The 13,488-nt window shown below is 44.2% G+C and overlaps 1 protein-coding gene across 2 annotated transcripts in view; it reads left to right on the forward strand.

The window, feature by feature from the left end:
* The first annotated feature begins 337 nt into the window (after positions 1–337).
* Positions 338–13,488, forward strand: part of NEK7 (NIMA related kinase 7) — a 159,192-nt gene continuing 146,041 nt past the window's right edge. For both annotated transcript variants that reach the window (XM_046678617.1, XM_046678618.1), the window contains exon 1: positions 338–610. The gene's annotated coding sequence lies outside the window, so the exon portion shown is untranslated. The remainder of the gene's footprint in view (positions 611–13,488) is intronic.

The following is a 13,488-nucleotide window of genomic DNA, read 5'->3' on the forward strand; positions in this document are numbered from 1 at the left end:
CTGGAGGGGCTCCTCGAGAGCTGCCTTCGGCTGCAGCGGGGAAGCGGCGAGGCCCGCTCCGCTCCCCAGGGCGCCGCGCGGGGCGCGAGGGGCCGGGTGCACGGCACGCAGCGCGCGGAGAGGGCCAGGCACGGGGCGCGCGGGGAGGATGGGGCGTGCGGGGAGGGCCGGGCGCAAGGAGAGGGTGGGGAGCGCGGGGAGGATGGAGCGCGCGGGGCGCACGGGGGAGGATCGGGCGCGTGGGGAGGATGGAGCGCGCGGGGAGGGCCGGGCGCAGGGCGCACGGGGAGGATCGGGTGCGCGGGGAGGGGCCTGCGCCCGCCCCGCCCCTCTCCTCGGGGATGCCGGGATGTTTACACTGCGGACGGCGGCGGCCGCGGGAGGATGGGCCGCCGCTAGGCTCGCAGTCGGGACGAGCCGGGCCGAGCGCAGGGTGGGTGCCCGCGCCTGCAGCGTCCGCGGGGGCGGCGCGGCGGGAGGTGGCGATCGGCTCCGGGCCTCGCGGCCACAGCCCCCGGCCCAGCGGGCCTTTCCGCGGCGCCGTCTGGCCGAGCCGCCCGCCCACCCCGGGTCCTCGCGGGCAGGAGAACGGAAACCTCCTAACTTCTTGGTGAGTGGCGCCGGGGTCCCGGGCGCGGGGACTCGGGCGGGGAGGGGAGGTCGGGACCGCGCGGGCCGGCCTCGGGATCCCCCCGCGCGGGGAGTGGGGCGGGGCGCGCGCGCTCCAGCGGGGTGGGGGTTCCGGTCCTGTCGGGGGGCAGCAGCGGCAGCGGGCGGCGGGACTTTGGCGCCCGGCACGGGCTCTGGGGCCCGAGGCCGCCACGGGCGCCGCGGTAGCTAAGAAACTCTGCGGCCACGGCGGCGGCGGCGGCAACAGGTCTTTGGTTTCAGGACCGGAGGAACTTGAGCGAAGTCCCGCCTCCCGGCGATGCTCATTGGCGGCGTCGGTTATTTATTCGTCGCGGATTGGTTAGGTTCTGCTGTCAGGATTCGGCCCCAGCCAGACTGTGGAGAGTGAAGTTCTTTGGGCGAGAGTGGGTGGTGGGAGCCCGGCAGATAGCGGAGAATCTGAAGTAGCCTGAGAAGTCCAGGGAGCGGGAGCGTCCCGTCGGAGAATGAGCTTTAGTGAGACTGTCAGGGTTAGGAAATGTCAGAGAGAGGGACGAAAGGCAAAGCGAACAACTGGGGGTGATGGCGGCAATGCAAAAGAAATTGAAAATTGAGGCCAAAGTCAGAGAGACGAAGGGGAGCCCAAAAGAAAAAAAGGAGACAAGTGAGAGGACCGCGTTGCCCCAGGACAGTGTCAGGAAGCGAGTACAACCTAGAGGATGCTGCAGTGAGATCTAAGGAATTCCTGTGCCTCTTTCCTATATAGGGTAGGCCTTGGGATCTGTGTCAAACAGATGAATCGTGTTCTCCCATGGCTGTAGTCCTTGCTGGGATAAGCACTAAAAATATACTTACCTTACAGTACGATGTGCTTCCATCCTTGAGCAGTTCTGGTGACGAAACTGAAAGTCAGAAACATATTACAAAAGTGAAATGATTTTCCTCCTCCTTTTAAGGATGCAGTTGAAAAAGAAGATCAAATGCCCATAGTTTGTAGAGCATGGCGTACTCGTCATAATTAGAACCACTGTTTCTCATTCCTCCTCCAAGGAATGTGCAGTTTCGGGAAGTGTGCACGCTCCCTGCAGGCGACAGCCGTGCGTCTTGTCAGCTTGCAGGGCAGGATGTGTGTGTGATAAATCTTTATGGACAGGAGCTTGAGCTGCTGCGGGTGTGGTCGAAGAATGGCATAGTACTTCTACTCAAAAAGGTGTATGATACTTTTGGGACAACTGGACAAACACTGAAAACGGTGGATAGTTAAACGAGAGATACAATTAACCCTCTAATGCTTTGTGGCGACTCTTGCTGAATGGACTCCGAGTATTCTTGGCTGTAACACTTGGTGAAGGCCAGTGCACTGAAAACGGTTAACTTAAACGTAAGCGGTTATTTCATTTCCAGGGGAAGTACTCCTCGGCTCCCCTCGGGAGACCCAGTGCACAGCTTGCCGCGCTCCTAAAACCCGCAGCATCCTCCATTTGGGAGGACTGGGAGCTTGCTGGGATGAGGGATGAGAGATGTTGGAGCTTTGAAAAACTCTGCCTCTGGGAGGAATCCAAGAGGCAGAAGTATGGGAACAGGGAGAGCAGGGCCGGCGAAATGAAAGCGAAGGATCCCCTGGTGGAGGCTGGTGGCTAGCTCGCGGGCTGGGGAAGCCGGTAGACCCTCTGGGTGGTGCGGGCCTGAGATTGCGCTCTGGGGCGGGAGGCCCCGCCCCCGCAGGACTGACGGGCTCCGCAGCCAATGCGCGGCGAGGACGGCGCGGTTCCCGCTCGGAGGGCGGTACTTCCTCCCGGCCCGGGGCTGGGGAGGCAGCGGGGTTGTTCCCCGGGGATGTCTGCGGGCGGGGCGGAGGGCACCTCGTGGGACCGAGACGTGAAGATACAGGTGGGAGGCTCGGGTCTCCGTCGCCCCCTGGTCCGTGTCTCGGTTCACGGTTCAGCTGCACCTCGGCCTCGCCGCTTGGACGGAAAGTTCATAGTTGATAAGCAACGAAGCCGGTCAGCAAACGAAATGTCCGAGTGACTGTGTGATGGGGCTTTTCCTCTGAAATTGGAAAGCAATAAATTTCAGAATCCAAGTCGTAAAGCATTTTCACCATTACCCGGGAATTTCTGCACGGTGAAGAATCCGTCTGCATTTAAAGCGTAAAGGCGGTCGCTGGATGGTCTGAACCACTCGTCGGGTTTCCTTATGTCGCTCGTACCTCTGGCCCCTCCGTTCCCTTCCCCACTTACACATTTTCCTGGCTGGACACTTGCAAGAGCTCTTTCCCAGCCCAGGAAAACAGCAGTCACTCCAAGAATGAGGAAGCCGCGTCTGGTATGAGGACGGCGTCCCGGGGGAGGGGGCAGAGGGGCGGGTGGTGCAATGGCCAGACCCGAATAATGAAAGTCAGCGCTGTAGTTGCAGATAATCGGGAGTGCACTGATAGTTTGCTTCCGTAAGTGAAAACCTCATAGTCCCCTCCCCTTCGTCTTCCGGGTGGTTGCAATCCACTGGGCTCTGATTTATTGCGAACATTGAAGTATTCTTTTCTTCTCAGCTGTTGTGCATTTACTGAATTGTAGGTTTCTTCATTTTCACTTAAATACGTGGTGGACTGAGACATCATCAGAGACTTAGGGCATTTCTGGAACCTAACACTGTTTTCCTAGGAACTGTCTGATGTTTTAAAATGTATCTCTGTATAGTATCACCAATGTAGCCACCCTTCAGGGCACCTGGAGAGGAGAGAAAGGAGGTTATTTAATGAATGCAGTTTTGGAAAATAAGTTGCTTAATGAGATAGTAAGTTCCAGATTTCCTTTCAGGTTTTGTTTCCTTTTTAAATAGTCTTTGGTATTTAAAAAATGTGCAGTGTAGCTGCAGCTGCGCAAAGCAGCACGTTCAAATTAAAATATTTGTCCCTTCAGATATTTGCTCGAGTTATGTGGATAGGTATTTTAGTAAATTATATGTAAAATATGGTAGCAAACTCAGTATAAGACTTGAGAGTGTTTTGGAAATGACCTGTGTGATGCCCGTTGGCTCTGAATTGCTTTATCAGCAGTGACTTTATGAGCATGTCTATAAATACATAGCAAGATGTTTTAAGTGTTTCTTCACATTTTTGCATGTTTCAATTCAATCTCTCCTCTTCTCATTTTTATAGGGGGTATAGGTGAGTAACGTTTGGTTGTATCATTATAATTATATCTGTTTGCAGGATATATTGGCGGTTTGGAATTTTTCAGCTTATTCATAAAAATAATATAGAACTGTTCACTTTTAGAGTTACAAAACTCAGAAAGTGCCGATTCCTCTTTTGGTGATTGATATTTTGATTATCCCTTTGTGGTATATGTCTTTACAGAATATTTTTTTGTTCTAAGGAAAACGCTTAGAGAATATTTTTCATGGTTTTTGGTGGGTGGTGGGAATGAGGACAGACAGTCATGAAGCATTCCTTAGTTTTTTAAGCAGGATGACTTCTTTTCCTAACCTTTGTCAAAGTAACAGCTCTGTCATACTATTTACGTAATGAACTTATACAATTTGAGCTATTTTATAATCGCTATCTGGAGTGTTAATCAGAACAGAATGTAAGTGAATGGAACTTATTTAATTGGTCTATAAAAATGTAGGAATATGTTTTCTGTTACTTAATGGGAATAGATCTTTCTGTAAATCTGGCCATTGGTCTTCTGCTGATCATCAGTGTAAATAAGTAAGGGGCAACTTTTCCGTTCCCGGTGGCTTTTGTGTAGAACAGGGGTCTGGAAACTTTTTCTCTAAAGGGCCAGATAGTAAATATTTCTGGCTTTGTGAGCCATATGGTCTCTGCCATAGCTGCTGCCATTGTAGCCATGGTCAATACCTGAACAGGTGGGTGTGGCTGCGTTCCAGTAAAACTTCCCTTATACAAACAGGCTGGAGGCCCACCCCTGCCCTGAAAGGTAACACCAAAGGGCTAAATAGGATTCTAGGCCATTGATGTTTGGGTTGACATGGATTTTCCACAGCAGTGTTTTATATGTAACTTTTTGGTCCTTTGACCTCTGTGGCAATCTTTTGATCTTTTTTCAGTCCCTTCAGAATAATGCCCAATTATTCCTTATCAGATTTTGTGTTTCATTTCAGAGACTTCATAAACATATGAACCACTTTTAAGTTTATCCACTTTTTCATGGTTTTCCACCTTTCTTTGCCTCGGGTTTGGGGGAGGATCCTCCACCCATTCTGTGATGTTGAATGATTGTGCACCTCTCTCCAGATTCCTTGTTCTTACTAAAGTGAGATGGAATCTGATTTCAGAGGTTTATCTTTGCTTGATTGACTAATAGCACTTTAATGTGAATGTGTTTTGGTGTTTCTTTAACTAGGATTTTTCATGTTAAGCCTACTGGAGTGACTGCCTTTGTTGCTTTTAGAGAGAATTTCTGGCATCTGGGGGGGGAGTTGATTTTTTTTCTTAAGAAAACTTGACTTATTCTTTTTTTTGCTTTGGTTTTTTGGTGACTGAAGCAGCTTTTGTGGTTCTTTTTTTAAATGAAATATAATTCATATAACACTATGTTAGTCTCAGGTGTACAGTGTAATATTAGATATTTGTATATACTGCAAAATGATCACCACAGTAAGTCCTGTTAACATTTATCACCATACATAGTTACAAAATTTTTTTCTCACGATGAGCATTTTCAATATCCTTTCTCCTAACTGCTTTCAAATGCACAATATAGTTTTATTAACTATAGTCCCCACTGTGCTGTACATTGCCTCCACATGCCTTGTTCATTTTATAATTGGAAATTTGTATCTTTTGATTCTATACAACCATTTTGCCCACTCCCCACCCCCCACCTCAGGCAGCTACCAATCTGTCCTCTATTTTCATAAACTCAATTTTGTTTTTTTTTTAGATTCCACATATAAGTGAGATCATATGGTATTTATCTTTTTCTGTCTGACTTATAAAGCCCTCAGAATCTATCCACGTTTTAGCAAATGGCAAGATTTCATTCTTTTTTATGGCTGAATAATTCTCATCGTGTGTGTGTATGTGTGTGTGTATGCCATATAGAAGATAGAAGAAGAAGATATATATACAGCATATCTTCTTTAACTTTGTCCATCCGTGGACAATTAGGTTGCTTCCATGTCTTGGCTATTGTAAATAATGTTGCAGTAAACATAGAGGTACATATATCTTTTCGAATTAGTGTTTTTGTTTTCTTCAAATAAATACCCAGGAGTGGAATAGCTGGATCATATGGTAGTTCTCTTTTACATTTGTGGGGGAATCTCCATATTGTTTTCCATAGTGGTTACACCGATTTACATTCTTACTACAGTGTACGAGTATTCTCTTTTCCCACATTCTCACCAACGCTTGTTGGTTCCTGTCTTGGTAATTATAGCCATTCTGATGGCCATGAGGTGATATCTCATTGTAGTTTTGATTTGCATTTTCCTAATAATTAGTGACACTGAACATCTTTTCATGTGCCTCTTGGCCATCTGTATGTCTTCCTTGGAGAAATATCTGTTCAGATCTTTTGCCCATTTTTTAATTGGGTTGTTAGTTTTTGGTTGTTGAGATATATGAGTTCTTTATATATTTTGGATATTTACTCCTTATCAGATATATGGTTTGCAAATACCTTCTCCCAGTTGTTAGGTTGTTTTTTCATTTTGTTGATGGTTTCCTTTGCTGTGCAGAAGCTTTTTAATTTGATGTAGTCCCATTAGTTTATTTTTTCTGTTGTTTCCCTTGCCTGGTCAGACATGGTACTTGAAAATATTCTACTAAGACCAATGTCAAAGAGTGTACTGCCCATGTTTTCTTCTAAAAGTTCGTGGTTTCAGGTCTTACATTCAAGACTTTAATCCATTTTGAGTTATTTTTTGTGTGTGGTGTCAGGTAATGGTCTACTTTCATTCTTTTGCATGTGGCTGTCCAGTTTTCCCAGCACCATTTATGGAAGAGACTTTCCTTTCTCCATTGTATCTTCTTGGCTCCCTTGTCGAAAATTAGCTGTCTATAGATGTGTGAGTTTATTTCTGGGTTCTTGATTCTGTTCCATTGATCTGTGTGTCTGTTTTTGTGCCAGTCCCATGCCAATTTGATTACTATAGCTTTGTAGCATATTTTGAAATCAGGGAGTGTGATACCTCCAGCTTTGTTCTTTTTTCTCAGCAATCCTTTGGCTGTTTGGGGTCTTTTGTTGTTCCATATAAATTTGAGAATTCTTTGTTCTATTTCTGTGAAAAATGTTGTTGGAAGTTTGATGGGGATTGCATTGAATCTGCAGATTGCTTTAGGAAGTATGGACATTTTAACTATATGTATTCTTCCAATCCAAGAGCACCGAATATCTTTCCATTTCTTTGTGTCTTCTTCAATTTCTTTCAACAATGTTTTATAGTTTTCAGTGTATAGGTCTTTCACCTCTTTGGTTAAGTTTACTCCTAGGTATTTTATTCTTTTTGTTGGAATTGTAAATAGGATTGTATTCTTATTTTCTCTTTTTGCTACTTTGTTGTTAGTGTATAGAAACACAACTGATTTTTGTATGTTGATTTTGTATCCTGCAACTTTACTGTATCCATTTATGACTTCTGAAAGGTTTTTGGTGGATTCTTTATGTTTTCTCTATGTGAAATCATGTCATCTGCGAATAGTGACAGTTTCAGTTTCCTTTCCAGTTTGGATCCCTTTTATTTCTTTTTCTTGCCTGATTACTCTGGCTAGGGCTTCCAATACTATGTTAAATAAGAGTGGTGAAAGTGACATCCTTGTCTAGTTCCTGTTCTTAGAGAGAGAGTTTTCAATTTTTCTCCATTGAGAATGATACTCACTGTAGGTTTGTCATATATGGCCTTTATTATGTTGAGTACTTTCCTTCTGTACCTATTTTATTCTGAGTTTTTATCATAAATGGGTGCTGTATCTTGTCAAATGCTTTCTCTGCATGTACTGAGACGATCATGTAGTTTTTATTCTTCATTTTGTTAATGTGCTGTATTGCGTTGATTGATTTGCAGATGTTGAACCATCCCTGCGTCCCTGGAATGAATCCCACTTGATAATGGTGTATGATCTTTTTAATGTATTGTTGTATTCGATTTGCTAGTATTTTGTTGAGGATTTTTGCATTGATGCTCACCAGTGATACTGGCCTGTAATTTTCTTTTTTTTAAATGTTGTCCTTGTCTGGTTTTGGTATCAGGGTAATGTTGGCTTTGTAGAATGAGTTAGGAAGCTTCCCCTCTTCGATTTTTTGGAAGGGTTTGAGAAGGATAGGTATTAAGTCTTCTTTGAATGTTTGGTAGAATTCACCAGGTAAGCCATCTGGTCCTGGACTTTTGTTTTTTGGGAGGTTTTTAATTACTGTTTCGATCTCCTTGCTGGTGATTGGTGTATTCAAATTCTCTGTTTCTTCTTGATTAAGTTTTGGAAGGTTGTATGATTCTAAGAATTTATTCATTTCTTCTCAATTATCCAATTTATTGGCGTATAGCTTTTTGTGATATTCTCTTATAATCTTTTGTATTTCTGAGGTGTCTGTTGAATTTCTTGTCTTTCCTTTCTGATTTTATTTATTTGAGCCTTCTCTTTTTTCCTTGGTGAGTTTAACTAAAGATTTGTAAATTTTGTTTATCTTTTCAGAGAACAGCTCTTAGTTGATGATTGTTTTCTATTGTTTTTTTTAGTCTCTATTTCATTTATTTCTGCTCTGATTTGTATTTCCTTCCTTCTACTGATTTTGGGCTTTGTTTGTTCTTCTTTTTCCAGTTCCTTTAGGTGCACTGTTGGATTATTTGAGGTTTTTCTTGTTTGTTGAAGAGGGCCTGTATTACTATAAACTTGCTTCTTAGAACTGCTTTTGCTGTATCCCATACATTTTGGCATGTCATATTTTCGTTTTCATCTCTCTCCAGGTATTTTTTAAATTTCTCCTTTGATTTCTTTGTGGACCCAATTGTTGTTCAGTAGCATTTTGTTTGATCTCCGCATTCTTGTGGCTTTTCCGATTTTCTTCCTGTAGTTGAGTTTTAGTTTCATCCCATTGTGGTCATAAAAGATGTTTGGTATTATTTCAGTCTTTTTAAAATTTATTATTTTGTGGCCTAATATGTGATCTCTCCTGGAGAATGTTCTGTATGCATTTGAGAAGAATGTGTGTTCTGCAGTTTTTGGATGGAATGTTCTGTATATATCTACTAAGTCCATTTGGTTGTTGTGTCATTTAAGGCTAATGTTTTCTTATTGATCTTCTGTTTGGATGATCTATCCATTGGTGTAAGTGGAGTGTTAAAGTCCTGTACTGTTATCGTGTTGTTGTCTGTTTCTCCTTTTATGTCTGTTAATAATTGCTTTATATATTTAGGTGCTCCTGTGTTGGGTGCATAGGTATTTACAAGTGTTATATCCTCTTGTTGGATTGGTCCCTTTATCATTATGTAGTGCCCTTCTTTGTCTTTTGTTACAGTTTTTGTTTTAAGGTCTATTTAGTCCTACGAGTATTGCTACCACAGCTTTCTTTTCATTGCCATTTGCATGGAGTATCTTTTTCCATCCTTTCACTTTCAGCTTGTGAGTGTCTTTAGGTCCGAAGTGTGTCTCTTGTATGCAGCATATATACGGGTCTTATTTTCTTATCCAGTAGGCCACCTGTGCTGTTTGCTTGGAGCATTTTGTCCATTGACTTTTAAAGTAGCTGTTGATAAGTATGTACTTAATGCCATTTTGTTACATCCTTTCTGGGTGTGTTAGTGGTTCTTCTCTGTTCTTTCTTCTTCTCTTCCTCTCTTTCCTTGTGGTTTGATGGCTTTCTTTAGTATTATGTTTGGGCTACTTTGTCTTAATTTTTTATGTATTTATTGAAGATTTCTGGTTTGTGGTTACCATGAGGTTCATGTATAATAGTCTACATATATAGCAATCTATTATATTAAGTTGATAGTCTCTTTAGTTTGACCTCTTGCTACAAGCTCTACTCCCCTCTTCCCACATTTTATGTTTCTGATATCACATCTAACCTCTTTTTGTGTGCATGTGTATCTGTTACCCTCTTATGGAAATAGATAATTTTAGTACTTTTGTCTTTTGATCTTCATATTAGTGTCACAGGTGGTTGCTGTGCTACCTTTACTGTATATTTGCCTTTACCAGTGATTTTCTTGCTTTTTTTTTTTTTTTTTTGATAATTTTCTTATTCCTATTTGTGGCTGTCTTCTCCTTTCCAGTTAAAAAGCCCCTTTAGCATTTCTTGTAAGGCTGGTTTCTTGGTGATAAACTCCTTTGGTTTCTGCGTGTCTGGGAAACTCTTATCTCGCCTTCCATTCTGAATGATAACCTTGTCAGGTAGAGTATTTTTCCTTTCAGTACTTTAAATATGTGGTGCCACTCCCTTCTAATCTGTAAGGATTCTGCTAAGAAGTCAGCTGATAGCCTTTTGGGGTTTCCTTTGTACTGCCTTTCTCTTGCAGCTTTTAGGATTCTCTCTCTATTTTTAATTCTTGACATTTTAATTATAATGTGTCTTCAGGTGGGCCTCCTTGGGTTTATCTTGTTTGGTGCTCTCTGTGCTTCCTATACCTGGATGTCTGTTTCCTTCCTTAGGTTAGGAAAATTTTCAGCTATTATTTCTTCAAATAGATTCTCTGCCCCTTTGTCTCTCTCTTCTCCTTCTGGCACACCTATAAAACAGATGTTAGTGTGCCTGATGTCCCAGAGGTCCCTTAGAATGTCCTCATTCTTTTTAATTCTTTTTTTCTTTTATCTGTTCAGCTTGGGTGATTTCCTCTAGTCTTTCATCCAGCTCACTGATCTATCCTTCTGTATTATCTAGTGTGCTATTTGGTCCCTCTAGTGAATTTTTCATTTCTAGTATTGTATTGTTCATTTCTGATTGGTTCTTTTTTTATATATTCCAGTTCTTTGTTGAAGTTCCAACTGAGTTCATCCATTCTTCTCACAAGATCAGTGAGCATCCTTATGAGTTTTAATTTGTACTCTTTTTTAGGTGGATGGTTTATCTTTATTTCATTTAGTTCTTTTTCTAGGGTTTTGTCCTGTTCCCTTGTTTGGAATATATTCCTTTGTCTCCTCATTTTGCCTCTTTCTCTGTGCTTATATCTATGTATTAGGTGGGTCAGCTATGTCTCCCCATCTTGGAGAGAGACCTTATGTAAGAGATGCCTTATGAGGCCCAGCAGTGTGCTTCCCTCTCATCACCAGTTCCAAATGTTCCAGGAGTGACCTCTGTGTGGGCTAAGTGTGTCCTTCTGTTGTGGCAGGGTTGCTCTTGTTGCAAGTGCGCAGGGAGGCTAGGCTGTACCCCTGTCCAGCTGCTTGTAATGCTTGGCTTTGTGTGGCTGCTGTGGACCCTTCAGTTACTTTATTGGGCATGGAGTGCCCCCGCACAGTTGGCTGCAGGTCTAACAGCACATTCCTGCTGCAGCTTTTCTGTTAAGTGGGTATGCCCCAAGTGTGGCTGGTTGCTAGGCTCACGGACTTAGAGTGGCTGTAGGCCTCTGTCCTGCAAGGCTGTTGTCAGCTCTCAGGGTTGCAGCTGATGAGGCCGGCCCCAGGCATGGGAGCACCCAGTTGTTTCAGGCTTTGGAAGGTGGGGCTGATCCCCTGTGTGGCTGTTTGAGAAGTGCAAGTCTGCTGCAGCTGACAAGCCCCACCACCTGCAGGGTCACACCCTCCTTCAGCACAGACCTGCCCTGTGTACCTCTCCTGACCCACTGAAGTGGACCCATTTGCCCCACTGCAGAGGCCCCACACACTCCACCAATGCAGGCATGTCCCTCATGCATGCCTTGCCCCACAGAAGTGGACCCACTCACCCCACCTGTATGGGCCCACAATTTGCTGGAGGGCTTGCTTTTGGGTCTGGCCAGTCCCTAGGGTGGGCTGCCTGCCCTGGCTGAGCTGGGTTAAATCAGTGCTCTAGTGAGTGGGGCAGATCCTGGGCTAACAGTCCAGAGGACAAACCCCAGTGGCATCTTCCAGCATCTGTGTTAGCAATCCACTACTAGGTCACAGTAATGGCTGCTGCCAATGTCTCAGTCCCTGGGGAGGTCTCACCTCTCACTGAGAGGTACCCAGAGCCCATCAGGTAAGTCTCTGTTCACCAAAGGACTGTGCACCTTCCTTTCTGGTGATTTTAGGTTGCCTTCAGAAATGGGTGAATTTGTGTGTGGGCCCTTTAAGAGCAGGCTTTCCCCCCCCCCTTCTGTCTGCTAGGTTTTCTGAGGATATTCCCTGTTGTGGTTAATAGCCAGGAAAGCTAGATATTATGACCCTTGTCTTGGTTGTGCTGAGTCCAAAAGCTGCTTATTGTTGTTAACGCTCTCCTGCTCAGATCTCCTGCTCCTCCAGGGAAGGCTGTGTGTCTTACTATTGCTCCCAGCTGGCTGTGAGGCGCCATGCTCAAAGGTGGCTTTTTTCTCTCCAGAAAGGAATTTCTCCCTCTTCCACTTCAGTCAGCACTCGCTTGTAGTGGGGGTTCTTTTTATCCCATTTTCAGTTCTCTCTCAGGGGCAATTATTCCAACAGTAGTTGTAAATTTTTTGTGTCTGTGGGAGCAGGTGAGTTCAGAGTCCTCCTACGCCGCCATCTTGACAGCATCTCCTTATCTAAGTCTTTTATAGAAGACTTTTTTTCCAGTAAAAATACCACTGGAAAGTCCTGTGTTTTTGGGAGGGCTTGCAGTCAGGACGTGTGTTGGGGGGTACCCCTTCTCTTGGCTGTGAGAAGAACTGGCTGTAGGCTGAGCTGGGTGCAGCCGCTGAGCAGCAGTGGAATGGATTGGAAAACGCAGTAGCTTTGCAATCACACAGTCGAGTTGCCCAGGCCTAGCCCAGAGTTGCTTCCAGGCGTGCTGGAATATTGACCCCTGAGTTGGTCAGATGTGGCTTTCAGAGCTTCCAGGCTCATTGCCACCAGCTGCTGCCAGCTTCTTCTCTTTACTGGACCCTGCTGCACAAATATTATCATTTTCTGTGATCACTATGATGTGAAAAAAACTAAGCCCCAGGTTTGTCTCCTGCTTTGTGACCTTAGTTGAGTTTCTTGGTTTGTTTGCACCACAGTTTTCTCAGCCTAGGTAAGGTTGCTTTGAGGAGTATGTGAAGACGTCTTTGTAAAAGTTGGGTGGTAGGCTTAGCAAGCATTAGCTTCATTTTACCCATTTCTCTGTTAGGACCTTCAGCTGTGGGCCACACGTCTCTTGTTCTCAGTTTCTTCTGTTGACAGGCCCTGTTGCCCCCTCTGCCCAGCCCAGCGTTGTCAGAGTGGGCTCCTGCTCAGCTTGACTGCCATTTCTGCTTCTCGGCTTGAATTCTGCCCCTTCCTCTTTGCTGATTTCCAGATTCACAATTTCATGGTGCCCACGTTAGAGTTAGTGTTTTTATGATTCTTTTTGGAGGTGGGGAGAGGCAGTAATCCCTTTCCTCAGGTAGGAAAAAACCACAAGAGGCTTTGGCAGGTTGTATTTTGGACAGCAGAAAATGAGGGTTGCAAAAAGATCCTTAAACTGATTTTGCCATTTACAATGGCAAAATTAAAACTCTTCTTTCTGGTATACTTACAGTTCTGTTTTATTTTTTTGTTGTTGAAGTATTTTCCACAAATCCTCATATTTACCTGGCAGATTACCATAATTTTCATCATGGTCGTAACCATAACAAAGCCATGTATCTTGTATTATCATTGGGAAAATTGAATAGATATGTTTATGAGAAATTGTTACAGTTCCAAAGTGTGAGGGATTCCACATTTTCCATTGCCTTTTTTATTTAACTGCTGGATCCTATATTAAAATAATGTGATATGTTTGCATACCATCATGAAGACACCCAGAAATGGACAGTAGGTAA

The sequence above is a fragment of the Equus quagga genome, chromosome 12, assembly GCF_021613505.1.
Source record: "Equus quagga isolate Etosha38 chromosome 12, UCLA_HA_Equagga_1.0, whole genome shotgun sequence".
NCBI lineage: Eukaryota > Metazoa > Chordata > Mammalia > Perissodactyla > Equidae > Equus > Equus quagga.